The following is a 27,937-nucleotide window of genomic DNA, read 5'->3' as shown; positions in this document are numbered from 1 at the left end:
CCGGGGAAATTGCCCTGAACTAAGTGGGGGTACCTTGGCTAGTGCCAGGGTGCCCTCACACTTAATAACGTGACACCTAACCTTCACCAAGTGAGGGTTAGACACATCGGTGACTTATAAGTTACTTAAGTGCAGTACAAAATGGCTGTGAAATAACGTGGACCTTATTTCACTCAGGCTGCAGTGGCAGTCCTGTGTAAGAATTGTCTCAGCTCCCTATGGGTGGCAAAAGAAATGTTGCAGCCCTTAGGGATCTCCTGGAAACCCAAGCCCCTGGGTACCTAGGTACCATATACTAGGGAATTATAAGGGTGTTCCAGTGTGGCGATTAGAATTGGTGAAAACGATCACTAGCTTATAGTGACAATTTAAAAGGCAGAGAGAGCATAAGCACTGAGGTTGTAATTAGCAGAGCCTCAGTGACACAGTTAGTCACTACACAGGGACACAAACTATGAACACTGGGGTCCTGGCTAGCAGGATCCCAGTGAGACAGGCAAAAACAAACTGATATACAAGTAAAAATTGGAGTAACATGCCAGGCAAGATGGTACTTTCCTACACACCGCTGTTTAGGTCCCAACATTTTGTACAATGTCAACCCGCATATCTGTTTCTACAAACCCTACGGACTTGTTACTTTTGTGAAATTATGTCAAGGTGCTTATGGGCCATGATTAACTGCAGAAAGACTTTATAGATCTAGAATTTTGTCTTTATGGAGTACTTTACCTCTTATTTGAATTGTACATGATTTTTACAAAATCAGCTTTAGATGTTTTTAAAGATTATATTTTAATCTTTTATGATTTTGAAAACAGAAATCAAATAAAGCTTACTTGATTGGTTGCTTGATTCTATTGCATTGGTAAATCACATGGCAGAAAATAGGCACAACGTATCTTCAAATAAATTATAATATTGTCAGAGAGAAGTTCAATATTTTGGACATATTATTGAAAAAGGAATAAGAAAAGAATTGAGAGAAAGAGTCAAAACAATTCTGAATGAATTCCCTGAGAACAGGGTATCACATGGCCATTTTTTTAACTCTGTTTTTCTTTTCTGTGTGTCCCATACAGGTCAGCGCCCATCAGAAGAGAGGACTCTGGTAGGCTATCGCCAGGGAGATGCGGACCCTGGGGGTCTACAATCGGCAGAGCACCCACTGCAGGAAGCGTTGGGAGGACCTGAGATGCTGGGCCAGGAAGACCTGCGAGGCCAAGCTAGGGAAGTCCTCCCAATGATGAAGGGGTGCCCGTCGGGCCCTGACCTACCTAATGGGCCACATTTTGGTGGTGGCATATCCAGATTTGGATGGCCGCTTGAAGGCTGCACAGCAGCCACAAGGGGGTGAGTACCAACACCATATCATGCCTCTTTGATTGATGTCTGAGGGTGCTGTAGTATGTATGCTGTCTAGTGCCAGGTACTCTGACAGGTGTCTGTTAGAAATGGGGTCATTGGTTGGCAGTCAGATTACCCCCTGCCCAAGCAAGGACCCTCACTCTAGTCAGGGCAAGTCACACACTATCCAAATTATCCTGTGCCCACCCTTTGGTAGCTTGGCACTGAGCAGTCAGGCTTCACTTAGAAGGCAAGTAATAATAAATGAAAGCGGCAATAACGGACATCCCTGACTAACAACTTTATACACTGATAAAGAAGGGGAAATGAGACCATTTAAAAAATGTCTCCTTTAGGGGAAAAATATAATAATGGTACTAGTTTTATAAAATTAGTTCCAAAACACAGAAGAGTTGAAAAAATAAAGTTACAATTCTCTGCATATAGGTTAATTGCTCAGAGAGAATCTTTCTAAATAGCTGATCTACACATAATACTAAAGAACTATCTTGTATTGTTCAATAGTAGGCATCCCTTAATAAATCCCTACTGCTCCTTACCAATTAATTTCAGTAAAAATGGTTCTAAACAAAGAGCCAAACGTTTTTCCAAAATGTTATAATCTAAACTAACTAGGGAAATTGGTCTATAATTCTTAAACAATTTTGGATCCTTGTTATCTTTTGGAATAAGGCTAAATAAAGCCACCTGAAAAGAGCCTCCGGTTGCATTAGGTGTAATGAAATATGAAAAATTTGCTATAAACTTGGGGCTAATAATTTAGAGAAGTGCAAATAGAATTCTATAGTGAAACCATCCGGTCCTGGAGCTTTACCTTTTTTGATAAGTTTAATTACATTGAGACTATCCTGAAAGGAAATATCTTTATCAAGTGCACAGAATTCAGATTGTGAGAGTGTTGGTGGATTAATAGGAGATAAATATTGGGAAATGCTTTCCTGCGAAGGTTGAGATTCAGGAGTACATAATTGTCTATAAAAAATTTCAAATTTATTTAAAATGTCGCCTTATTATGTACTAAAGAATTAGAAGCATTGTAAATAGACTTTATCTTTACTTTATATTTTTTAATTTTAAGATAGTTTGCTAAAGGTTTCCCTGGCTCATTCTGTCCTCCTCAATATTTAGCACTAGATTTAAGAAGGTACATATTAACAATGGCTGTGGAGTTCTTATTAAAGGCAAACTTAGCCTGAACTAACTCATTAAGACACTTTGTAGATTTGGAGGAGTAATTTTCTAATTGTTTAATGCTACTCAAATATTGTAGTACATTTTTTAGGGCAACTTTCTTTTTATTGGCAACAAAAGAAAAAATAAAGTCTCAAGAAGCAGCTTTGAAAGCATATTAAATCTCTACCTTTTATTTGATTGAACATGTGGTACAAGATCAAGGACCATACTTACAGGAGCATTGTCAGAAATTGATATAGATCCAATTTCTGAATCTAACACATGTTGTACCAAATGTTGTGAGACAACAAGTAATCAATCCTTGATTGAGAGGAATGCACAGGAGAGAAAAAAGAATATTCCCATGATGTGGGGGTTACACAATCTCCTAAAATCCATTAAGACTCTTTGGTTAATCATATAAGTAAATTGAGAAAAAATAGTGGAAGGTATAAATTTAGCATTAGAGTTACAATCAACAAAAGGATCTATGATCACATTACAATCTCCTCTAAAAATTAAATACTCATCAGAAATATTCATTAGCTTTGTAAGGATATTCTTCAAAAATAATTTATCTGATTGAGTGGATACATAATCATTACATATAGTTAACAGAACTTTGTTAATAAACATTGAAACAATAAGCCCCCCATAGCATCAACTTCTTGAAATTTAACTGAAATATCTAAAGACTTATAACATAAGATGATCACACCTTTTTTTTCCCGTACCAGGAGAGGAAAAACATTTCCCACCCATTGTCTTTTAAGTTTTGATGCTTCATAATCAGAAATATGAGTTTCCTGTAATAGGGCAACATCAGGTTTTAACTTCAACATATGTGTTAAGACTCTTTGACGCTTTATCGGAGATCCCAAACCCTTAACATTCCAGGAAATAAATCTAGTTGTCATTTAGAATACAAAATTAGATAATGTAACCAACAAGCACAAAACATAAACTAACTATGTAATTTAAAAATCTGAACACATAAAACCATCATAAAGCATATAACAGAGAAAGAAAGCATATGAGCAGGAGATAGTAAGAAAAAAGGATAAGAGAAAAAAGTAGTGAAAGAAAAAGAGAAAAAAAGAGAAAGAAGAAAAACCTCTATGAATAGAGAACACAAAAATACAAATGAACAGAACAAGTAATAAGAACGTACCTACAAGACAAAACAATGTGAGGGTGGTGAGACCACAAAAGGAAGATGACACAACCTCAACTCCATAACTGCAGACACAAAAGGGGAGGAAGACCGGGATTCACAAAATGCGAGCCTAGACACAGGTACGTTGAGAAGCCATAATCTATAAAAGAAAACAAGGAAAAGAAAATGAGGAAGATTAGTAACAATCAATTCCGTTAAATGATAGGTTCAATTCAATAGCGCAAGAATAAAAAAATGCACAGTTATATTTCAAAGAATAATATATTAATTAAGACGCTGCTATTTTGGAAACATCCATTTTTTGACTCCTGCAGGAATCAATGAACTTCTGAAGCAAAGCTGGATCTTCATATGCTGTGGTTCTATAGTTGTAAGTCACCTTGAACAAACAGGGTGAAAAAGACCATATCGAGCATTGAGACCTTTATGTTCTGGATGCATGTCAAAGAATCTTTTCAGTTTGTCTACTGTTGACTTAGCATAATTTTATGCGAAACAGAGATTGGAATCTGAACATACGATCCAGCCTTTAGCCTTCACTGCTTTGAGAACCTTTAGCAAATCCAGAAATTCTAAAAAATATAGAATCATTCCTCTTGGTTTCCTAGACGAAGAGGCAATATGAGAGGGATGTCCAAGTGTATGTGCTCATTGTATATTTAAACTTGGAGACATAGGCAGATCTAGGAGTTTGGGCAAAAGCAATTGGAAGAAGGATGTTGGATCTAAACCTTCAACACCCTCAGGGAGACCATAAATGTGAAGATTATTCCTTCTATTTTGATTGCCCATGTCTTCTGCATCTTTTTTCATCACAGCCACTTCAGATTGTAACAATTAAATAGCCGCACATGAATCCTCTATCACCTTCACCTTCTGTTCGATATGAGAAACTCTATTTTCCACATACGACCATTTATCATCCAGAATTTGTAGTTGTCCATTGCTGTCTACCATACATGGTTTAAGAGCTCTAATTTCCTCAAGAAATAACTCCATAGACATGTTATCAATTGCTTTAATAAGAGACGGAGGCTCTTTTTTAGCTCTTTTATTAGCTGATGCAGATGATGTTACAGGCAGTTTGGATGACAATTTATTAGTCACAGAAGATGTAGAGGCAGGCGTTATAAGGGTAGAAGAAACATTATCTTGGCTGGATTCACTCATGTTTTCCATATTTGATAAGAAGAAAATGTATTAAATAAAACAATATTATCTGAGTTTTTAGTAATTTGCCCTTTACAATTAGTCAAATGAAGATTCCTAGATCTGCCCATAAGCAAAGGATTCAATTTTGGAAAATATGAGAAGAATTAGATGAACATCCAAGATGTTGTCACCCCAGGAAAAGGTCAAAGTAAAAAATGTATTAATATTGAAGAATCACAATGCAAATAGGAAGAAAATATGAAACTTGAGAACGGATCAATCCATGTCGAAATGTCCCAGGCATTTGATAAACTATATAATAAAATCTTCAAAAAATAAGTGTGATGAGAGAAGGGGGAAAAAACTAAATGGCAGTCACAATTGAAATCTCAGACGACTTCTATTATTTAACCCCTTCTGTGCCGCGGACGTAACGGTTACGTCCCGCGGCATAGCACTCCCTCCGTGGGGTTCCCCCCAGCCCCCCAAGGCGGGGATGGAAGGGGAAGACCTTCCCCTTCCACCCCCACCCCCGTAATGACGTCAGCGCGCGATCACGCACTGACCTCATTACCCACTGCCGGTCGCACTGGAAGCCATTTGCTTCCAGTGCGATCACAGAGAAACAGGTAAGTTTCTCCTCCAGCAGGTGGGGGGTTTGGGCCAAAAAAGCACCGGGGGAAAGGAAAGGATTTTCCTTTCCCCCGGTGTCTCTTTGAGCATTCCTGCTTCCCGATCGCATTGCGAGTTGAAGTGCGCAAACTTATAATAAGCACATGGGAGGTGTAGATAGAGTTGATCAGAGGTTGGAACCTTATACTGCTATTCATAAGTCTTACGTTTGGTATAAGAAGTTAGCAATTCACCTCTTCCACTTAGCAACTTTTAATGCTTTTGTTGTGTTTAAGGATAGGTCTCCAGAGTCAAAGATGACATTTGAGAAATTTCAGGAGTCAGTGATAGAGAGCCTTATTTTGGTGGAACAGACCAGAGTTCCTAGAGAAGCAGTGGTGGAGGATATGGCTAGACGGAAAGATCGCCACTTTGCTGAGCACATTCCTCCCACACCCAAAAAAGACTTTCCAGCTAAGAAATGTAGAGTGTGTTTTCGAAGAGGTATCCGGAGGGAGACTCAAATGTACTGCCCAGATTGTGCTTCAAAGCCTGGGCTGTGTGTGGGTGGTTGTTTTAAGAATTACCACACCCAGAAGAATTACTGGGAACAACCATGAGTGTAAACTCATGTCTGTTTTGTATTTTCATGTGTTCAGTTTCATGGTTAGCATTTCTGTCATGGACTTAGTTAGAGCTTTTGTGTTTGTAGTTTTGTAATTATTTCTAATTAGTAAGGGGTTCCTTTGTTTAAAAAAAAAAGTGATGCCATTGTGTGTGGAGTGGGGCTTGGCTGAGGGTGTACATAGTGTACATATTGACTTGCTGTTGGCTACTGCAATACACTGCCAGCCAAACACCAGTCCACACACTCCCATCAGCTGGTGTGATTGTTGTATCAGGCATGTGGGCGTATGTAAGTGATGGGCCCTTGAGTGGCGCTGTCTGTCGATGGGAGTGTTGTAATGTGCTGGGCCCGTGGCTGGCGGTGTGAATGGTCTTGTGCGTGTCATGTATGAAAGGTGTGTGAATGTACTGTAAAGCGGTTGGTGCCTTGTCGCAGCTTTACAGCTCACGAGCTGTGAGTCATTGGTTCAGTTTTTTGCCTTTCAGTTATTAACAGTGCATTTCATTTTTGTGAAATCTCTTGTTAATAAAATTTGATCAACTGAACCATCACTCACCCTCGTGCTAAATCCAACCAGTATGTGTGGTAAAAATGACAAAACCTGCTCCGCTGTAATCAGGCGTCGCGGCACACCTGTGACACGCTAGGTGCCTCGGGTGGGACCACGATGATGAAGCATGCAACCAACTTGGTTGGTGGGTGAGGGGTCTTTTTCTCATAACCTAGGTGCGTTTCTTTTCACAATTTTAGTGTTTGGCACATCACAGACATATGTGGACACATCAAAATGATATATTACAAAACTACCTGTGTTTGGGGGGGAGGGGGCATCTATGTTTTTGGTCCTGGGTGCAGCCTTCATCTAGGGAAACCTACCAAACCCAGACATTTCTTTTAACTAGACACCCCAAGGAGTCCAGGGAGGTGCGGCTTGCGTGGATCCCCAAACATTTTCTTACCCAGACTCCTCTGCAAACCTCAAAATTTGCTTAAAAAGCACATTTTCCTGACTTTCGTTTGTACGATCACCACACAAGCACAAAATTCCTACTCCCCAGCGTTCCCCTCAGTCTCCCAAGTAAAATGACACCTCACTAGTGTGGGTCTCCAAAGCAGAGTCAGCCTAAAGATGTATAAAAGAAGAATATGTCCTTATCAACTCGCTGTGCTATCCCCTCTATCTCTACAAGTTTTGGGCCTTATTCTGTTGCAGGCACCTGGCCCACCCACACAAGTGAGGTATCATTTTTACCGGGAGACTTGGGGGAACGCTGGGTGGAAGGAAATTTGTGGCTCCTCTCAGATTCCAGAACTTTCTGTCACCGAAATGTGAGGAAAATGTGTTTTTTTAGCCAAAATTTGAGGTTTGCAAAGGATTCTGGGTAACAGAACCTGGTCAGAGCCCCACAAGTCACCCCATCTTGGATTCCCCTAGGTCTCTAGTTTTCAAAAATGCACAGGGTTGGTAGGTTTCCCAAGGTGCCGGCTGAGCTAGATGCCAAAATCTACAGGGAGGCACTTTGCAAAAAACATCTGTTTTCTGTCAAAAAATGGGATGTGTCCACGTTGTGTTTTGGGGCATTTCCTGTCACAGGCTCTAGGCCTACCCACACAAGTGAGGTATCATTTTTATCAGGAGACTTTGGGGAACGCTGGGTGGAAGGAAATTTGTGGCTCCTCTCAGATTCCAGAACTTTCTGTCACCGAAATGTGAGGAAAATGGGTATTTTTTTGCCAAATTTTGAGGTTTGCAAAGGATTCTGGGTAACAGAACCTGGTCAGAGCCCCACAAGTCACCCAATCTTGGATTCCCCTAGGTCTCTAGTTTTCAAAAATGCACAGGTTTGGTAGGTTTCCCTAGGTGCTGGCTAAGCTAGAGGCCAAAATCTACAGGTAGGCACTTTGCAAAAAACACCGCTGTTTTCTGTCAAAAAATGGGATGTGTCCACGTTGTGTTTTGGGGCATTTCCTGTCACGGGCGCTAGGCCTACCCACACAAGTGAGGTATCATTTTTATTGGGAACCTTGGGGGAACGCTGGGTGGAAGGACATTTGTGGCTCCTCTCAGATTCCAGAACTTTCTGTCACCGAAATGTGAGGAAAATTTGTTTTTTTAGCCACATTTTGAGGTTTGCAAAGGATTCTGGGTAATAGAACCTGGTCAGAGCCCCACAAGTCACCCCATCTTGGATTCCCCTAGGTCTCTAGTTTTCAAAAATGCACAGGTTTGGTAGGTTTCCCTAGGTGCTGGCTAAGCTAGAGGCCAAAATGTACAGATAGGCACTTTGCAAAAAACTAATCAGTTTTCTGTAAAAAAATGGGATGTGTCCACATTGTGTTTTGGGGCATTTCCTGTCGCAGGTGCTAGGCCTACCCACACAAGTGAGGTATCATTTTTATTGGGAGCCTTGGGGGAACGCTGGGTGGAAGGAAATTTGCGGCTCCTCTCAGATTCCAGAATTTTCTGTCACAGAAATGTGAGGAAAATTTGTTTTTTTAGCCACATTTTGAGGTTTGCAAAGGATTCTGGGTAACAGAACCTGGTCAGAGCCCCACAAGTCACCCCATCTTGGATTCCCCTAGGTCTCTAGTTTTCAAAAATGCACAGGTTTGGTAGGTTTCCCTAGGTGCTGGTTAAGCTAGAGGCCAAAATCTACTGGTAGGCACTTTGAAAAAACACCTCTGTTTTCGGTCAAAAAATGGGATGTGTCCACGTTGTGTTTTGGGGCATTTCCTGTAGCGGGCGCTAGGCCTACCCACACAAGTGAGGTATCATTTTTATCAGGAGACTTGGGGGAACATAGAATAGCAAAACAAGTATTATTGCCCCTTGTCTTTCCCTACATTTTTTCCTTCCAAATATAAGAGAGTGTGTAAAAAATACATCTATTTGAGAAATGCCCTGTAATTCACATGCTAGTATGGGCACCCCGGAATTCAGAGATGTGCAAATAACCACTGCTCCTCAACACCTTATCTTGTGCCTCTCTTGGAAATACAAAGGTTTTCTTGATAGCTATGTTTTACTCTTTTTATTTCAGCAAATAAATTGCTGTATACCCGGTATAGAATGAAAACCCACTGCAGGGTGCAGCTCATTTATTGGCTCTGGGTACCTAGAGTTCTTGATGAACCTACAAGTCCTATATATCCCCGCAACCAGAAGAATACATCAGATGTAACAGTATATTGCTTTAAAAAATCTGACATTGCAGTAAAAAGTTACAGAGTAAAACGTAGAAAAAAATTGCAGTTTTTTTCATCTCAATTTCAACATATTTTTTTTTCAGTTGTTATTTTCTGTAGGAAACCCTTGTAGGATCTACACAAATTACCCCTTGCTGAATTTAGAATTTTATCTACTTTTCAAAAATGTTTAGCTTTTCGGGATCCAGCATTGGTTTCACACCCATTCCTGTCACTAACTGGAAGGAGGCAGAAAGCAACAAAAATAGTAAAAATGGGGTATGTCCCAGTAAAATGCCAAAATTGTGTTGAAAAATGTGTTTTTCTGATTCAAGTCTGCCTGTTCCTGACAGGTGGGAAGATGGTAATTTTAGCACCAGAAACTCATGTTGATGCCATTTTCAGCGAAAAAAACACAAGCCTTCTTCTGCAGCCCTTTTTCCCCTTTAAAAAAAAAAAAAAAACAATTTCACTGTATTTTGACTAATTTCCTGGCCTCCTTCTGGGGAACTCACAAAGTCTGGGTACCTCTAGAATCCCTAGGATGTTGGAAAAAAAGGACGCAAATTTGGCGTGGGTAGCTTATGTGAACAAAAAGTTATGACGGTCTCAGCGCGAACTGCCCCAAATAGCCAAAAAAAGGCTCGGCACAGGAGGGGGAAAAGGACCGGCAGCGAAGGGGTTAAGGAAAAAATTGCATTAGAGACATGTCTGTCAGTTTTAGGGGAGGTCACTATGGCCCTCGACCATTCCCCCAACATTTATTTGTTTTTTTGAAGAAATAAAACATACAGAAAAGGCCTGGCCTCTTATCCTTCTGCTGCCATCACAGAACCCTCATGGAGGCAGCCATCTTCATTTGGCGCCAGGCCATGCCCACATTTGAAAGATATAGGCCCCCATTATGGCCCTGGCAGTTGGTGATAAAGTGGCAGTAATACCCCCAACAAGCTGGCAGTAACTACTGCCAAATTATGACCATGGCGGAAAGATCTCCGAAAGACAGCCAAGGTGCCACACCGACCGCCAGGGTGGAAACAACAGTCACCACGGCGGTAGCCGCCTACAGCCAGGTGGATTTCAAAGTACCACCATATTTTGACCCTTAAATCCGCCACCTTTTCCAGGGTGGTGCCAATGCCATCAAAAGCCTGTGGAAACAGTGCACAGAAGTGAAAAGACTCACCATTGGAGACACAGGGAAGAACCACTCTGACATGGAACCAGAACTGCAAGCATTTCCGATGAGATTCTATGGTATGCTCCACCATGAACACCCACGCTGGCGAAGACGACGACGGTGAGTACAGCCGCCTAGCACACAAGGGGGGGAGAAAACAAGAGTGTCACACACATGCACCACACACACACATACACACATAACATACACATAACCAACTACACAAGAAAACAATTTATCTCCGTAAATCGGCTGAATAATGCAAGGACAACAGGAATTGACGAAAGTGATTGTAATAAGATCAACACAATACTAATAATACATTTGCCAGTGCTACAGATATGTACAAATGTACAAAAAAGCAACACTGCCCAGTCTTCAGTTCACAGGGGCCACATGGCCACAGGGTAAAGTCCAAAGCCACACTCGTTTACTGCATCAATACGGAGAGAATACTGCAGGGGCATCAGTTGGCAAATAGGCAGGCACCTCAGGGGGAGAGGGGCACTGCAGCCGGATGCAGAAACAAGACCACTGGTTCTGGAGGGGGCAACATGCCCTGTGCTTGGTCCTGGGGAGTAACAGGCTACAGTCTCTGGAGTAGTTGTCTTCCCCACTGGTTCTGGAGGGGGCAACATGCCCTGTGCCTTGTCCTGGGGAGTGTAAGGCCACAGTCTCTGTAGTGGATGTCTTCCCCACTGGTTTTGGAGGGGGCAACATGCCCATTGCTTGGTCCTGGGGAGTAATAGGCCACAGTCTCTGGAGTGGGTGTCATCCCCACTGGTTCTGGAGAGGGCAACTTGCCCTGTGCTTGGTCCTGGGGAGTAATAAGCCACAGTCTCTCGAGTGGATGTCTTCCCCACTGGTTCTGGAGGGGGCAACATGCCCATTGCTTGGTCCTGGGGAGTAATAGGCCACAGTCTCTCTAGTGGGTGTCTTCCCCACTGGTTCTGGAGAGGGCAACATGCCCATTGCTTGGTACTGGGGAGTAACAAGCCACAGTCTCTAGAGTAGTTGTCTTCCCCACTGGTTCTGGAGGGGGCAACATGCCCTGTGCCTGGTCCTGGGGAGTGTAAGGCCACAGTCTCTGTAGTGGATGTCTTCCCCACTGGTTTTGGAGGGGGCAACATGCCCATTGCTTGGTCCTGGGGAGTAATAAGCCACAGTCTCCCGAGTGGATGTCTTCCCCACTGGTTCTGGAGGGGGCAACATGCCCATTGCTTGGTCCTGGGGAATAATAGGCCACAGTCTCTTGAGTGGGTGTCTTCCCCACTAGTTCTGGAGAGGGCAACATGCCCATTGCTTGGTACTGGGGAGTAACATGCCACAGTCTCTGGAGTAGGTGTCTTCCCCACTGGTTCTGGAGGGGGCAACATGGCCTGTGCCTGGTCCAGGGGAGTGCAAGGCCACAGTCTCTGTAGTGGTTGTCTTTCCCACTGGTTTTGGAGGGGGGCAACATGCCCATTGCTTGGTCCTGGGGAGTAATAGGCCACAGTCTCTAGAGTGGGTATCTTCCCCACTGGTTCTGGAGGGGGCAACAAGCCCATTGCTTGGTCCTGGGGAGTCATAGGCCACAGTCTCTTGAGTGGGTGTCTTCCCCACTGGTTCTTGAGAGGGCAACATGCCCATTGCTTTATCCTGGGGAGTATTAGGCCACAGTCTCTGGAGTAGGTGTCTTCCCCACTGGTTCTGGAGGGGGGAACATGGCCTGTTCTAGGACCTGGGGAGTGATAGGCCACAGTCTCTGGAGTAGGTGTCTTCCCCACTGGTTCTGGAGGGGACAGGCCGCACAGCAGCCCATGGAGGCAGGATCACATTGGGTCCGCCGGCGGTGACGGCTGCACTGTGGCGGTGGTGGTGGTAGTGGAAGGCTCCTGCTTGGCCCCCGAACCCTGTGATGGCTGCACTGTGGTGGTGGTGGGAGTGGGAGGCTCCTTCTCAGCCCTTGCACCCTGTGATGGCTGCACTGTGGTGGTAGTGGTGGTGGAAGTGGGAGGCTCCTGCTCAGCCCCTGCACTCACTGATGGCTGCACAACCACGGTTGGTGGTGGGGGCTCTGTGACAGTTTTGGTGCAGTTTCCTTCCCCTTTCTGTTGGCTGGAGAAGGCTCCTTCCCCTTCTTGCTTGCTGGTGCAGGCTCCTTCCCCTTTCTGCTGGCTGGTGCAGGCTCCTTCCCCTTTTGGCTGGCTGGTGCAGGCTCCTTCCCCTGCAGTATTTGTGGCCTGAAATCCTTTCCACCACGAGTAGGTCCAGATGAAACTGGGTCCGTGGACTGTGTGGCTGAGGTGCTTGTCTGGGTTCTTGATACCCTTGGCATACGTGCAGGATGGGGGGAGGAGTAGGGAAGAGGTCAATGGCGGAAAGGAAATGCTTTTTAGGGACATTGGGGTGGGAAAAGGGAGAAATAATTGGGAGTGGAGGATGAGGGAGTGGTTGTTGGAGGTGACTGTCTGCTGGAGTTGGGTGCAGGTGCATTGGCTGTCTGCTGTTGTATGGTGGATGGCTGTTGGGTATCTGAGTGCTTGCGTTTGTGTACTTTAGGAGGGGGGACAGACACAGTGGGAGAGGACACAGGGGACGTGTGCATGGATGTTGTAGAGGTGTCTGCCAGTGAGGTGTGTGTTATGCTTGGTGTGATGATGATGCAGGTAGTGGATGATGATGTACTGCATGCAGGGGTGAATGTGGACGTAACTGGGTGGGAGGTGGAGGAGGAAGAGGGGGACACAGTGGAAATAGTGGATGTTGTTGTGTCTGCAACTGGATGGTGTTTGTGTGAGTGCCTGTGGGATGAAGTGTGGTGCTTGTGTTTGCCTGTGACACTCTTGGGTGTTGTCCTGTGTGCATGCTCGTCTGGCTGTGTGCTTGGAATGGGTTGGGGTTGAGGAGAATGGAACTGGTAGGTGGAAGTTGGAGGGGAGACTGTAGAAACAGGGACAATGGCTGCCATCAGAGAGGACGCCAGAGCCTGGATCGATCTCTGTTAGCCCACCAATCCAGTGTGAATGCCCTCCAGGATTACATTAGATTGTTGCATCTGGGCTGCTAGCCCCTGGATGGCATTCACAATGGTTGACTGCCCTACAGAGAGGGATCTCAGGAGGTCAATGGCCTCCTCACTCAGGGCAGCAGGGCTGACTGGGGCAGAGACTGAGGTGTCAGGGGTGAAGAAGATGCCCACCCACCTGGGTGGGCGGACACAGGAAACTTGCTGAGGGGCTGCTGGGAGGGCGGTGCTAGTATTGGGGTGGCAGCTGTACCTGTAGCTGGGGTGGTCACAGAGGTGTCCGCCACCACCAGGGAGCTCCCATCGGAGTAGGTATCAGAGTCTGCATTGTCCCCTCCAGTCTCTGCGGTGGTCGTCCCCTCGCCCTCCGCCCCACTGGTGCCCTCAGCGTGGTGGACTGTGCCTCCAGGGTCCTGTGGGATGCAGCTTCCTCCATCGCCGGTGCCTCTGCTCGTCCGCCAGATGATGATAATGCACATAAGGACAGGATGAGAAAACATGAAAGGGGGGAAGAGACAAATGATACCCTAGGTCAATGAGTGCACCAACACCACAGTTGGCATACACAGCACCCTCACACACAGGGTACATTCCTACACACTATGCATTGCACTACCAGTGATATTACTAGCCACCAAGGCATGAGGAGGGGCACACACCACCAAATGCACCCCACCTGGGTCCCATGCAGCCCTGGCCAGTAGTGGGTTCTAACAAGCTAGGTAGGCAGTATTATCCCTTCAGACCCCTAGCCATCAGAAGACCTACGCTGCTATGTCTGGCCTGGCCTCGGGGCACCCAAGGACACCCAACCACCACCCAGATACCACCCCGCCAGGCATAAGTTGTAATGATAGCCACTGTACTCACCCCCTTGTGGCTGCTGTGTTGCCCTCAAGCACCCATCCAGCTCTCGATAGGCCACCGCCAGTATGCAGGCCATCAGGGAGGTCAGGGTTCGACGGGCACCCCTTCCTCATTGGGAGGACATCCCCAGCTGGGCCTCCGCCGTCTTCCATGCCCAGCGTCCCAGGTCCTACCACCGTTTGCGACAGTGGGTGCTCCATCTGCCATTGACCCCCGGGGTCTGCACCTCCTTGGCGGTGGCACGCCATGTACCCTTCTTTTGATGGGCGCTGACCAGCAGAGGCAATACACACAGGAAAACACCAATGGACAAACATTCCAGCCAGTTACACATGTGGCCCTCCATACCCGTTTACAGCACTATTGAGACACACATAGCCCAGCACTCAATGTGTACCCAACCTGGAGGATATCCCTCACCCCTTAAACGGAGCCATCACACACACCTCCATACATGCATGCCATATGCATCGTGCCAACAGTGTACTCACCTGTTGGTCTGGAGGCACATACAGCAGTACATATTGGGGTAGGACCCCATCCACCAGTCTCTCCAACTCCTCCGAAGTGAAGGCTGCTTCCCTTTCCCCGGTCACACGGGCCATGGTAGGTTCCAGACACAGGCCACAGCAGCACATGCAGTGTAGTTCCTCTCCTATGGAAGATCAGATAACAAGTGAGGAATCTGATAGAAAATGGCGGTCATGTCCGCGGTGGTGCACTGTCACCGCTGGCGTATATCACCATTGGCCACTGTACCCCATATGGCCCAATATTAAACAATGAGGAATTTCACAGCGGTTCCCAAACGCCTCCCGCCACGGCCACAACGTCAGCGGAATTACCTCAATTCCACCTGTCCCTCCACACAGGACAGGCAGATGCCATTTCAGGGGGGGAGGTCAGCCCTATGGAATAATGCTGCGTCACATCAGAAATAGGCACATACTGATCAAATCACACTGACCCATTAGATGTTTACAGAATGCAAACTACTGTTGTGGCTCCATTCTTCAGTTTGTGACAGGCTCCTCACTCTTTTGTCCCATAGATTCCTACTGCTGCAGATGAATAGGAGCTAGAGACATATCCCCGTGTACAGACCCCTCGTGGACTTGGCTACTCTGGAGGACAGGACCATTATCTTCACCTATAGACTTGACAGGGCCACAATCACAGAGCTGTGTGCCCAATTGGAACCTGACCTGATATCTGCTATCCGTCAACCCACTGGGATCCCCCTTCTGGTGCAAGTGCTATCTGTGCTTCATTTCCTGGCAACTGGTTCTTTCCAGGTGACAGTGGGCTTGGCAGAAGGAATGTCACAGCCAATGTTCTCAATAGTGCTGACAAGAGTATTGTCTGCTCTGATTAAACCCATATGCAGCTACATTTCTTTTCCCCCAGGGTGAGGAATTGGCCACTGTGAAGGCCGCGTTTTATGGAATGCGACATATCCCCAATATAATTTGTCCCCCCCACCAGAATGAACAGGTGTTCAGGAATCATAAGAGTTTCCACGCCATGAATGTGCAGATGGTGTGCTTGGTGGACCAGTACATCTCCTATGTCAGTGCTAAGTATCCTGAGTCAGTGCATGATGCCTTTGTCCTGAGGAATGGCAGCATCCCAAATGTGATGGCCCAACTACAGAGGCACAGGGTGTAGCTAATAGGTGAGTCCTGGATCCCACCCAGTATATGTTGGTGTATGGGTATGGTGTTGGCCATATTGGATAGTGTGTGGCTAAATGTTGTCCCTCAATATTTGCAGGTGACTCTGGTTACCCAAAGCTATCATGGCTGCTGACCCCTGTGAGGAATGCCAGGACAAGGGCAGAGGAACGTTATAATGAGGCACATGGGCAAACCTGAAAGATAATTGGGAGAACCTTTGGCCTCCTGAAGGCCAGGTTTTGGTGCCTCCAACTAACAGGTGGATCCCTTTGCTACTCACCCAAGAAGGTCTGCCAGATAGTAGTGGCATGCTGTATGTTGCACAATTTGGCCTTCAGATGTCATGTCCCTTTTCTGCAGGAGGAGGAGACTGGAGATGCCCCTGTGGCAGCAGTTGACCCTATGAACAGTGGGGATGAGGATCAGGACAACAGAACATCTGTGATCCGTCAGTACTTCCAATGACACACAGGTAAGACAGTGTAACTTTACATTTCAATGACTTTGGTTGCAGTCTGTGTGACATTGGCATGCTGGTATTTCCCACTTCCATGCCCACTTACTGTTCCCTCTTCCCTCTGGATATTCATTTTGCAGATGTTGGTGATTTGATAAATAGTCCTGGTGTGATCACTACAGCCAGCTACAGGTCTAAGCTCATTCTAGGTACAGTTCATTTCCAATGGTTGTACCTGTTTCAAACAATACATATTTGATAAACATGACGTATTTGAAATCGATTTTTTTCAAAGGGTGCTCATTGAAGTGCTAACATATAGGGGGAAAGTGCAATGGAATGGGGTGATGATGGAGGAAAGTCCAGGGTATTGTTCCAGTCTGTTTGTAGCACAGGTGCATTGTCCAACGGGAGCAATGGCAGTTCAAGGTGGCAGGGTGACTGAGTGGGACACAAGGGGGACAATCAGGAGAGTTGCATTTCCCGGCGGGGGTCTTAGCAAGTGTCTCAGGCTTCTGTCTAGATAACAGGGAACATTTGCGGGTTGGTTTACCTTCTGCAGGGGGAGGGGTGCTGGTGGCATGTGAGTCCTATGGCTGGCCCTCCTGGCCACTAGCGGCAGCGGGAGTGGAAGGCTGTTCAGATGACTTGCTAGTGGAAGGGTCCTGCTGAGGTGAGACTGCCTCCCTCATAATGTTGGTCATGTCTGCCAGCACACCTGCTATGGAGATCAGGGTGTTGTTGATGGCCTGCAAGTCCTCCATGATCCCCTGGTACTGTCCCTCCTGCAGCTGCCTGTTCTCCTGCACGTTGTCTAGGATCTGGACCATCATGCCCTGGAAAGGTTGATAGGCACCAGGATTTCGGAGAGTGCCTCCTGGGGAGTCAGTTCCCTGGGCCTGTCCTCCCCCTGGCACACAGCAGTCCTCCCAGTGTCCCTGGTGGCCTATGCCTCTGTCCCCTGAACCGTGTGCTCACTGCCACTGACCCCAGGTCCCTGATTGTCTTGGGTATGAGGTGTGGCCTGAGGTCCCTGTACAGGTGAACACAATGCTGATTGACGTGTCCTGGGGACAGAGGTGTGGATACGCTGGGTGGGTGCAGTAGTGGTGTTTCCTGATGGGGGAGGCTCTGTGGTGGTCTGTGACTGGGCTTGGGTAACCGGCTGTCCAGTGGCCCCTGATGGGGCAGGTAGATCATCCAGATCCTGAAGACCAGAGTTGCTGTCATCACTGTGGGCCTCTTCTGTTGGGGGATTGGATAGTGCTGGCACCTCCTCTCCGGTGACATTGGCTGGGGTACCTGTGGGGATGTAAATGATATGTTATGGTTAATGTGTATGACATATTGTACATCCCTGGCTTCCCCTCTATGGTTGGTGTTGCCCTGCCAACTTTTACTTGTGTATGTTGATGTATGGTCTGATTGTTAGTTCTCTATGCTGTGCATGCTTAAGTGAAGAGTGTCCATGCAGGTCTGTGAGGGGTGTCCATGCATTGGTACAGCATGCAGAGCTTGGCATTGGGATTAGTGCGATGTGATAGTGGAGTGTTTGGGATGTAGTGGGGTGATGGGAGTGAGGGTATGTGATGGCATGCAGGTAGGGGGGTGATAACAGTAGAGAGTTGACTTACCAGAGTCCAGCCCTCCTCCGACTCGGGTCAGGCCCTCAGGATGCCTTAATGCCAAGACTTGCTCCTCCCATGCTGTGAGTTGTGGGGGAGGAGGTGGGGGTCCACCGCCTGTCTTCTGGATAACGAGTTGGTGTCTTGCTGCTATGGAATGTACCTTCCCCCGTAGGTCGTTCCACCTCTTCCTGATGTCGTCCCTTATTCTGGGGTGCTGTCCCATGGCGTTGACCCTGTCTACGATTCTCCATCATAGCTCCATCTTCCTAGCTATAGATATTTGCTGCACCTGTGCTCCAAATAGCTGTGGCTCTACCCTGCCAATTTCCTCCACCATGACCCTTAACACATCCTCTGTGAAACGGGGGTCCCTTTGTGTTGCTATGGGTGTTATGTGAGGTGTGTTGGTGAGGGTGTGTTGGGTGATGAAGTGGGGTGTGTGATGTGGAGTGCGTGAGGGGTGTATAGGTGTGAGTGGTGTGTGGCTCTAGTTGGCTAGGTGGTTGTGGTGTCAGTCTCGTGCCAATCGTAAAGAGTTGTGGGTAATGTGGGTGTTTAGTTTATAGTGGTGTGGGGGTCTTGTGTTTATGAATGTCAGGTGTGTGTTTTTGGTATTGGCCAATGTGGTTTTGTTTTGCATGTGGGTGTCCATGGTGAGCGCAGCGGTATGTACCGCCAATGGTTTACTGCCGTTGAATGTCCGCCGAGGTGATTCGTGGGTCATAATGTGGTGGGTGTTGTTCTGTAGGCGTAACGGTGTGGGTTTTGATACTGCCAATTTATCACTGATCATTAGGCTGGCGGATATGCGTATGAGGCTGTATTCGGTCGGATTGGTGTGTGTGTGTGTCATAATATGGTGAATGGATATCCGCCACTGCTGCTGTAAGTTGGCGGTCGTCAGTGTGGCGGTAAGTGACATTTACCGCCAATGTCATAATGAGGGCCATAATCTGATTGCCATTGCACATTTGCATATGAACCTTGAACTCTCAAGACTCTTAAACTTCTGAATAATTTGAAGTAGTTTTGTTGTGATTAACTCGGTTATTTTCTCTCAGTGACATTCTTGTACATGATAATTACAGTTCATGATAATTCCTGGATAATTGTTGAATCACACTGCGGAATGTTTCTAGTGTGAATTATTGATATGTTGATTTTACATTAGTTAAGGCCAAAGATCTGTTTAGTTTTTCCTGTTTTAAAGTGTGGTTTCATTACAGGGAAATATGAGTCCAGACCCTTGTATCTAAATAATTCTGATTGCCAGCACCCAGAATCCAGAACCAGAATCCAGACGTCTTTGAGCCCAGCAGTGCCCAGAGTAGAAAAATCTGAATACGCAGATGTCCTGATATTTCTCCCTTTCTCTCTCATTCCAACTCCCATCCCCTTGGAAAGTCCTAGGGTTGCAGTATGTCATTCATTGCTGCCCTGTCAGTTCTAATTGGGATTCAGGGATTATTAGCGCCCCATCAGAACGACCTGGAGTTCAGGTGAGTGGCTCGCAACCGTTAAGGATTGCTTATTCAAAGATTATGGTCATTACCAAACTAAAAGGCTAAAAGAAAATACTTATTCAGAAGAACAAGCTAACCTGAAGAAGTGCATTGAAACTGTCAGATAAAGAAGCTCTATTTGCTGTCAGTAACAATTTATTGGTAGTAGATGTAATTGTGGGGACAACATGTGTTTCGCAAATGTAATTATAGTAAAGATATTTTTAGGGACTTTACTCACACTAACAGTTGCAAGAGGGATAGCAATAGTTTTAGTAATACACTTTACACCTGACACAGAAAGCACTTTAATAGATTTTGTCAATACAACACAAAAAACGATTGTAGATGAAGCTGATTAAAAAACATTGTTTGTAGATTATATGGATGAAGAATATTCAATGAATGGTTGGTCTAGATTATTACAAGATTACACCAAAGCTTTAGAAATTAAAGATTGTTATGTTTGTGTACACATGCTATCTTCAGCCAATGAGCATGTCTGGTACCACCACATTCCATGTTCATATGATATTTCTGTAGTACCCTTCTTAGTTTACTTTATTTCTTTTGACGCATTGGACGGATGGGAGCCATCCGACACAGTGGTGCTTGTGTGCGCCGGATGGCTCCCAGCCATCTGCGCACATGCCACTTGAAATAGCACTGGTGCGGGCACCAGGGGGATTTCCTTTACAAAGAAACAGCCTCAGGAGCTGGGGGACAGCTTAACTAGCTCCTGATGCTGTTCCCTTGTTTTCATTGAAATGATCAGCGTGTGTGGCGCATTGACGTCATTTCAATGAAAGCGATAGTGAAATGACTGAAACGGCTCATTTTACTTTCTCTGCATCTGTACTCGTAGGGCTATCTCAGACCCTGTGAAATGATCAGGCAGGAAAGGTGTTGTCGGAAAGGGGAGAACCTCCCCTTTCCAATGAAACCTTTGCCAAGCAGGGATCTACTCGCTAGACACCAAGGATGGGGAGCAGCCCCTTGGCCAAGGGCTTTTGCTCCCCCAGTATTTTCTGAGACTAATTCAGTCTCTCATCCCCTTCTGGAGGGCGGATGGGTGCAAAAGACCTTAATCTGCCCTCCCGAGAGGACAGAAAACACACTAGGCATCAGGGTCTACTTTTGTTTTCAATGTATAGGTGTGGGGGCTTCCCAAAATGGGCATGTCGATGCCCCCACCACAATATAATAAATGGGCACAGACTTTCTGCCCCCCAGGGGGCAAATGGGTCTAATTAGCCCTGATCTGCCTCCATGGGGGCAGCAGAAATCCCACTAGACACCAGCTGTTGTTTCTTGTTTTTTTTATTAAGAGGGGTAGGGGATACACACAGTGGGCCTGGCCATGCCCCCACACAAAATAAACGGGAAAATGTGTCAGTAGCCCCCAATCTGCAGCCCAAGGGGAGACAGAAAGCCTACATGGTACAAGGTTTTTTTTTAGAAAGGGGTGGAAGCTACACAGATTGGGCCTGCCAATGTACCCACCCCTAAAAATGGGCACAGTCTTTCTGACCTCTTGGGGGAAAGTGGGGTAATTATCCCCAATGTTCCCCGAAAGCTCATTAGACACCAGGGAATTACTTTTTTTTTAAAGAGGGGTGGCTGCCCACCACCATGGGGATGGTTTTGCCCCCACCCCAACTGAAGGGGCAGCAGTCTTTCTGCTCCCCATTTGACTTAAGCATCTCATCAATGGCAATAAAGAGGACATTTGAATCTTTTGGGTTTTGATCTTATATATGGGCCAAGAGAGCTTGTCTAACTCCATATATATCATCCCACTTGCAATGGTGAACGTTTGCCCTTTTTGAGCTTGGGTTGACTGCCGTCTGGAAAAACCTACCAGACCCAGACACTTTTGAAATCCAGACATTTGAGGGAGTCCAGGGTGGTGTGCTTCACATGCACCCCACGTTATTTTCTTGCCCACAATGCCCTGCCAACCTCCAACTTTGCCTGAAGTCGCACATTTTCCCTAGATGTCTGTGGTGGAAACTTCCGGAATCTGCAGGGTTCAACAAAATTCCTACCAACCAGCACTGCCCCACCTGTGCTGATAAAATCTCTGCCCCACTTGTGAGGCTGGGCTTGGTGTCAACGACAGGAACTGATCCAAATGAGGTAAAAAGGAGTCTCCATGCAAGAGCTTTCATTGCCCTTGGTTTGGTCCATTCCTGCCATGGCACTAGGTCTAGTGAGGTACCACTGTCATCAGGAAACTTTGGGGCAATGCCAGGTGGAAAGAAATGTGTGCCCCTCCCCCCCAGATTCCAGAACTTTAAATCACAGAAATAACAGGAAAATGTGTTTTTTTAGTCAAAGTTTGAGGTTTGCAAGGGGTTTTGGGCAACAAATCATGGTGAGACACATGCAAGTCAGAACACCCTGGACAGTCCTCAGTTTCTAGCTTTCAAAGATTTTCAGTTTTCAATGGAAAAATGTGATGCATCCATGTTGCATTTTGGGCTATTTCCTGTTGCATGCACCAAGTCTACCCACTCAAGTGAGGTACCATTTTTATTGGCAGGGTTGTTGGAGAATAGAACAGTGGAATATTTGTCATAACCAATTGGATTTTACTACATTTGTGCCTTACAATTATAAGCCAGTGTATGAGAGAGATAACCTTTTGAGAAATACCTATACTTGGTACTCAATGAAAATCCATTGTATGGTGCAGGTCAGTGGTTGGCTCTGGGTACCTTGCTCTCCTGGAGAACCTACAAATCCTACATATCCTCCCAACCAAAAGGGTCTAGTGGACATAATGGTATACTGCTTTTGTCAATCGGCCATTGTGACAAAAAGTTACAGATGAAATTGATGTCACAAATCCCATTTTTCCTACTCATTTTCAATATTTCTTTATTTCAACAGTTATTGTCTGTGGGAAAACCTTCAGGGTTCTACAAATATGACCCATTTCTGAATTCATAATTGTGTGTACTTTTCAGAAGTGATAGTTTTTCTGGATCACCAATAGATTTCACATTGTTTTTCACTACAAACTGAAAGTAAGTTGAAAGCACAAAAAATAGGGCAAATAGGCTACCTCTTAGAAAAATGCTAAAACCGTGGAACAAAATTTATTTATTTGATTCAGCTCTGCATGTTCCTCTAAGCTGGGAAGATTGTGACTTTAGCACAGCAAACTGTTCATGGATGCCATTTCGAGTGGAAAAAACCAGACACTTTTACCTGGAGCACTTTATCTCTATCTTTCTAAAAGAAAACTCAAAATTCTGCTATGTTTTGCCTATTTTCTCAGTCCCCTCCAAGGGAATCCACAAACTGTGGGCACCTTTACAATCCCCAGGATGTTGGAAAGAAGGACACAAATTTGGCATAAATACCTTATGAGTACAACAAATTATTGAGAACTAAGTGTGAACTACCGCAAATAGCTAAAAAAAAGGGCTCAGCACTGGGGGAGGTGGAGGGGGAAGGAGGAGGAAAGGATTAGCAGTGAAAGAGTTATAGACATCGACACTTTGAATATTATTATTCTAATTTGAGATGGTTCTTTCTAAAGTACCAGTAATGAAAAGTATGAATTTACATATACAACCTAAAAAAATAGAAACAGCTTGGATTATTTTAGACCTTTTTTTCCTGTAAATACTGTCAAGGCACATTAAACAGTGTTACTGTGTGTTTAAAACTACATGAAGACTCTTTTTGCTTTTTAATTGATAACTTGACTTGTGTATTGTGAATTTTTGTCATTTTGGTCTAATTTTGTTTAGATACATATTTGCTATTTTTCTAAACCTGTGTTGTTTCATTTTGTAGTGTTTTCAGTAAGTTACTGTGTGTGTTGGTACAAATACATTACACCTAGCACTCTAAAGTTAAGCCTACTGCTCGTGCCAAGCTACCAAGGGGGTAAGCAGGTGCTAGCTGAGGGTGATTCTCTTTTACACTGACTAGAGTGAGGGTCCTTGCTTGGACAGGTGGTAACCTGACAGCCAACCAAAGACCCCATTTCTAACATTGGTGATCACCGGTTGGGATTGAACTTGTATTTGTACTTGACATACAGTGATTAAGTGCACACTACTGTTTTGAGTTCAGACCACTACATGACCACATACTACTTGTCTTGTGATTTTGCTTTTTCTCTTGGGGAATGTTTTTGTTCGACTTCTATTTGTGCTGATCCCTTGACTGACATTTTTTTTAAACTTCATTTGGGAACTTGTTTTTCTGCCTTTGGAACTTTGAACTTGTTTTTTAATCTTCTTCATGTCCCAAGCTGGAGATGCATCAGTTGGAGCTGATTTTGACCTAGAGAAATTGGAGAGTTATACCCAGCCTCAGTTGAAGAAGTTCTGTAAAAGTTTTGACCGTCCAATCAAGAGCTAATCCAAGAAGGTGGAGCTGCAAAAGGCGCTGAGATCCTGGGTGACAGCCAAGAGCACATAAGGGCACACAGAGGATGAGGGAGATGAGGAGGAGGAAGAAGAGTGTTCCATATAACATGGTATTGTGGGTGGGCCTGTTATGTCCAGGGAGATGTTCTCCAGTGCAGGTAGCAGTGTCTCATCTAAGGGTGTGACACCTGAAGAGTTTCAGGACAGACAGGCAGAGAGAGAATACCAATTGGAGCTGGAAAAGCTCAAGATGGAGAGGGAGAGGGAGGACAGGCCATTGAAGAAAAAAAGATACTACTGGTTCATGAACTCAGCTTAAAGGAGTTAGATCAGAGGAGCCAGTCTAGTAAAGATGGTGGCAGCAATAGTACAGTGCAGCCTGAAAGAAGGGTACACATCCCAAAAGACCTAGTGAAGGATTACAAGAGGGAGGATGACATATGCTTGTGGTTCAAGGGGTATGAGTCTGCTCTCCACATGAACCTGGTGCCTGAAGCTCATTGGGGGGCGGCTCTGTGGAAGCACTTTGAGGTAGAGGGGAGGGATACACTGACAGCCTATGGGGATGCTCAGAGCCCCACCTACACTATCATGAAAGATGCCCTACTCACAAGATATGGACTCACCCCTGAGCAGTATAAGGACAAGTTTAGTTCCTTTAAGAAGAAGGAATCCCAAACATGGTTGGAATGTGGTGATTCTTATTGCAGGTTACTGGATGGTTGGGTGAAGGGCAGTAAGGTAACCACGTATGAGGGGCTTTACAATCTGATTGCTTGGGAGCACTTGTACAGTTTATGTTTTCCAGAGCTGCACCAGCATCTGATTGGCAGCAAGCTGACTGATCCCAGGAAGCTTGCGCTGGAAGCGGACAGCTGGGAGAGCACCAGGGTCCAAAAGAGGTAAGGGGGAGACCACGCCAAGGGTGGGCAGGGTCCCTCTCAGAAAAAAGGTGGGGGGCAAGGGTAAACAGGGGGAGTGCTCTAAAGGGCCCCAAACTTATTCCCAGGGTAAGGATTCCCAAATCACCAGTGAGAAGAAACCAAGGTTCTCCAAAGGGAAGCCAGTGGTAGGTGGTCCCCCATGTAAGTGCTATGCATGTGACCAGGTGGGTCATGTGAGGGGGGACCCCAAATGCCCCAAAACTACACCGGCACCCACTGGTGCGCCATCCCAGGGTTTCGCCAGTGTAGTGCTTGGGGAGGAGTTGGTTCCAGGTGGGTGGGAACCAGCTGAGATCACCCTTGCCTCACTAGGGGACAGTGAGATGGTCCAGAGAACCCTAGTGCCTGAGAACACAAAGTAGTACAGGATGGGGGTGACCATCAATGGACAGAGGGTGGAGGCTCTGAGAAACACAGGAGCCAGTGTGACTACAGTGAGGAATCAGCTGGTGTCTGAAGAGCAGATTGATCCCTGGGTACTTCACCAAGTAGTTTCAGTGGACACCTCAGAGCGCCTCTGCAGAGTGGCACAGGTTCCCTTTGAATGTGGCGCGGTCTAAGGTTCCTTGAAGGTGGCTGTGAGTCCAACCATGCCTGTTGATTGTTTGCTAGGCAATGACCTGGAGGATTCCCCTTGGAAGGAGGTGGAACACGGGTCTCATTTGGAGATGTTGGGACTGCCTGGGTGGGTATGCGTAGCCACCTGGTGAATGGCAGCCTGTCAGGGTAATCAAGAGCCCCTGGAACAGTGGCCCAGGGGACCGCCAAGAAGAGGAAGGGCAGGGGGCATGGGAAAACGGCCACAGAAGTTCCCACGGTCCAGGAGGAGGCGGAGCGTGAGGGTAACGCCCTGGAACCTACAGGGGAACAGGTGGTTGAACTCGGTGAGGTCCCTGAGCTGTCGCAGTGGGAGCAGGAAAGGGGGCCCACCAGGGAAGCATTCTATGCAGCCCAGAAGTCATGCCCTACTCTGGAGGGTATGCGGCAGCAGGTGGCTGGCAAGGAGCCTGGATCACACCTGATTTATTGGGAGGATGACCTCCTGTATAGTGAGCCTAAGGTTCCCGAGCCTGGGTCAGCCCGTGTGCTGGTGGTACAACAGTGCTTCCGGGCCTTCCTACTGGGGTTGGCTCATGACGTGCCTTTAGCTGGACATTTGGGGCAGGACAAGACCTTTGAGAGGCTTGTCACCCACTTTTACTGGCCCCTAATGCGCAGGCACTCAGATGCACATTGCAGGTCTTGCCATACTTGTCAGGCAAGTGGCAAGAGTGGGGGGAAATGTAAGGCTCCCCTCCAACCTTTACCTATCAATAGTACTCCCTTTGAGAGGGTAGGTATTGACATTGCGGGGCCTCTGGACCCCAAGACAGCCTTGGGGGGACAGGTTCATCCTGGTCTTGGTAGACCATGCCACCTGGTACTCAGAAGCCATTCCTCTGAGGTCAGTCACTTCCCCTGTGGTGTGTCATGCACTGATGTTTTTTTTTACCCGCATGGGTTTCCCCAAGGAAGTGGTATCTGATAGGGGTACCAACTTCATATCCACGAATATGAAGTCTCTGTGGAAAGTGTGTGGGGTAAACTACAAGTTCACCACACCTTACCACCCGCAAAGTAATGGTCTGGTTGAGAGATTCAATCACACCTTGAAAGGCATGATTCAGGGCCTGTCAGAGCCGTTGAGGTGGAAGTGGAACATCCTCTTGCCATGCTTTCTGTTCGCTTACAGGGAGGTGCCTCAAAAAGGACTTGGGTTTAGTCCCTTCAAGCTCATCTATGGCCACCCTGTGAGGGGACCTTTGAGTCTGGTGAAGGAGTTTTTGGAGAAAGCTACTAGTAAACCCCCCCAGGATGTATTTAGCTACATGCTGGCTTTGAGAAACCAGACTGCCCGCTTCAGGAGTCTCGCTCAGGAGAACCTGGAAGCAAGCCAGGAGGATATGAAACGGTGTTATGACCAGAATGCCACTCTGGTCGAGTTTAAACCTGGTCAGAAAGTGTGGGTGATGGCGCCATTGGAGCCTAGGGCGCTCCAGGATAAGTGGACTGGGCCATTTGAGGTGGTGGAGCGCAAGAGTGAAGTCACCTACCTGGTAGACTTGTGGTCTCCAAGGAACCCTTTAAGGGTCCTGCATGTCAACCTCCTCGAACCTCACTTTGAGCGGACTGAACTGTCCATGCTCCTTGCAACAAATGATGGGGTAGAGGAGGAGAGTGAGCCTCTTCCTGACCTCCTGGCTGCGGGAGAAAAAGATGGGTCTGTGGAGAGAGTGATCCTCGCCCCCTACCTGACTAAGGAGCAGCAGGGTGACTGTCACCAAGTGCTGGGACAGTTTGCCTCACTGTTTTCCCTGATCCCAGGAGTCACACCATTGTGCACACGATGTGGACACTGGGGACAGTACACCAACTAAACAAAAAGTTTATAGGGTGACTGACAGGGTTAGGGCATGCATTAAGGATGAAGTATCCAAAATGCTTACCTTAGGGGTTATTGAGCACTCCAGCAGTCCTTGGGCCAGCCCAGTGGTATTGGTCACAAAGGCTGCTGCACCTGGTGCCACTCCAGAACTCAGGTTCTGTGTGGACTACCGGGGACTCAATGCGGTCATCAAGACTGACGCACATCCTATCCCCCGAGCTGATGAGCTCATTGACCAGTTAGGAGCTGCCAAGTACCTCAGTCCATTTGATTTAACATCTTGGTACTGGCAGATTGCCTTAACTGAGGGGGCCAAGGAGATGTCAGCATTTTATACCCCAGATGGACACTTTCATTTTGAAGTCATGCCATTTGGAATGAAGAATACCCCTGCCACCTTTCAGAGGTTGGTCAACCAGGTGTTGGCTGGACTGGATGAGTACATTGCCACCTACCTGGATGATATTGCTGTGTTTAGTTCAACATGGGAGGAACACCTGCAACACCTCTGGAGAGTGTTAGAGGCCCTGCAGAAGGCAGGCCTCACTATTAAGGTGAGCAAGT

Source organism: Pleurodeles waltl, chromosome 11, assembly GCF_031143425.1.
Source record: "Pleurodeles waltl isolate 20211129_DDA chromosome 11, aPleWal1.hap1.20221129, whole genome shotgun sequence".
Lineage (NCBI taxonomy): Eukaryota > Metazoa > Chordata > Amphibia > Caudata > Salamandridae > Pleurodeles > Pleurodeles waltl.
The sequence above is the reverse complement of the archived record's forward strand: the minus strand, read 5'-3'. Positions refer to the sequence as shown.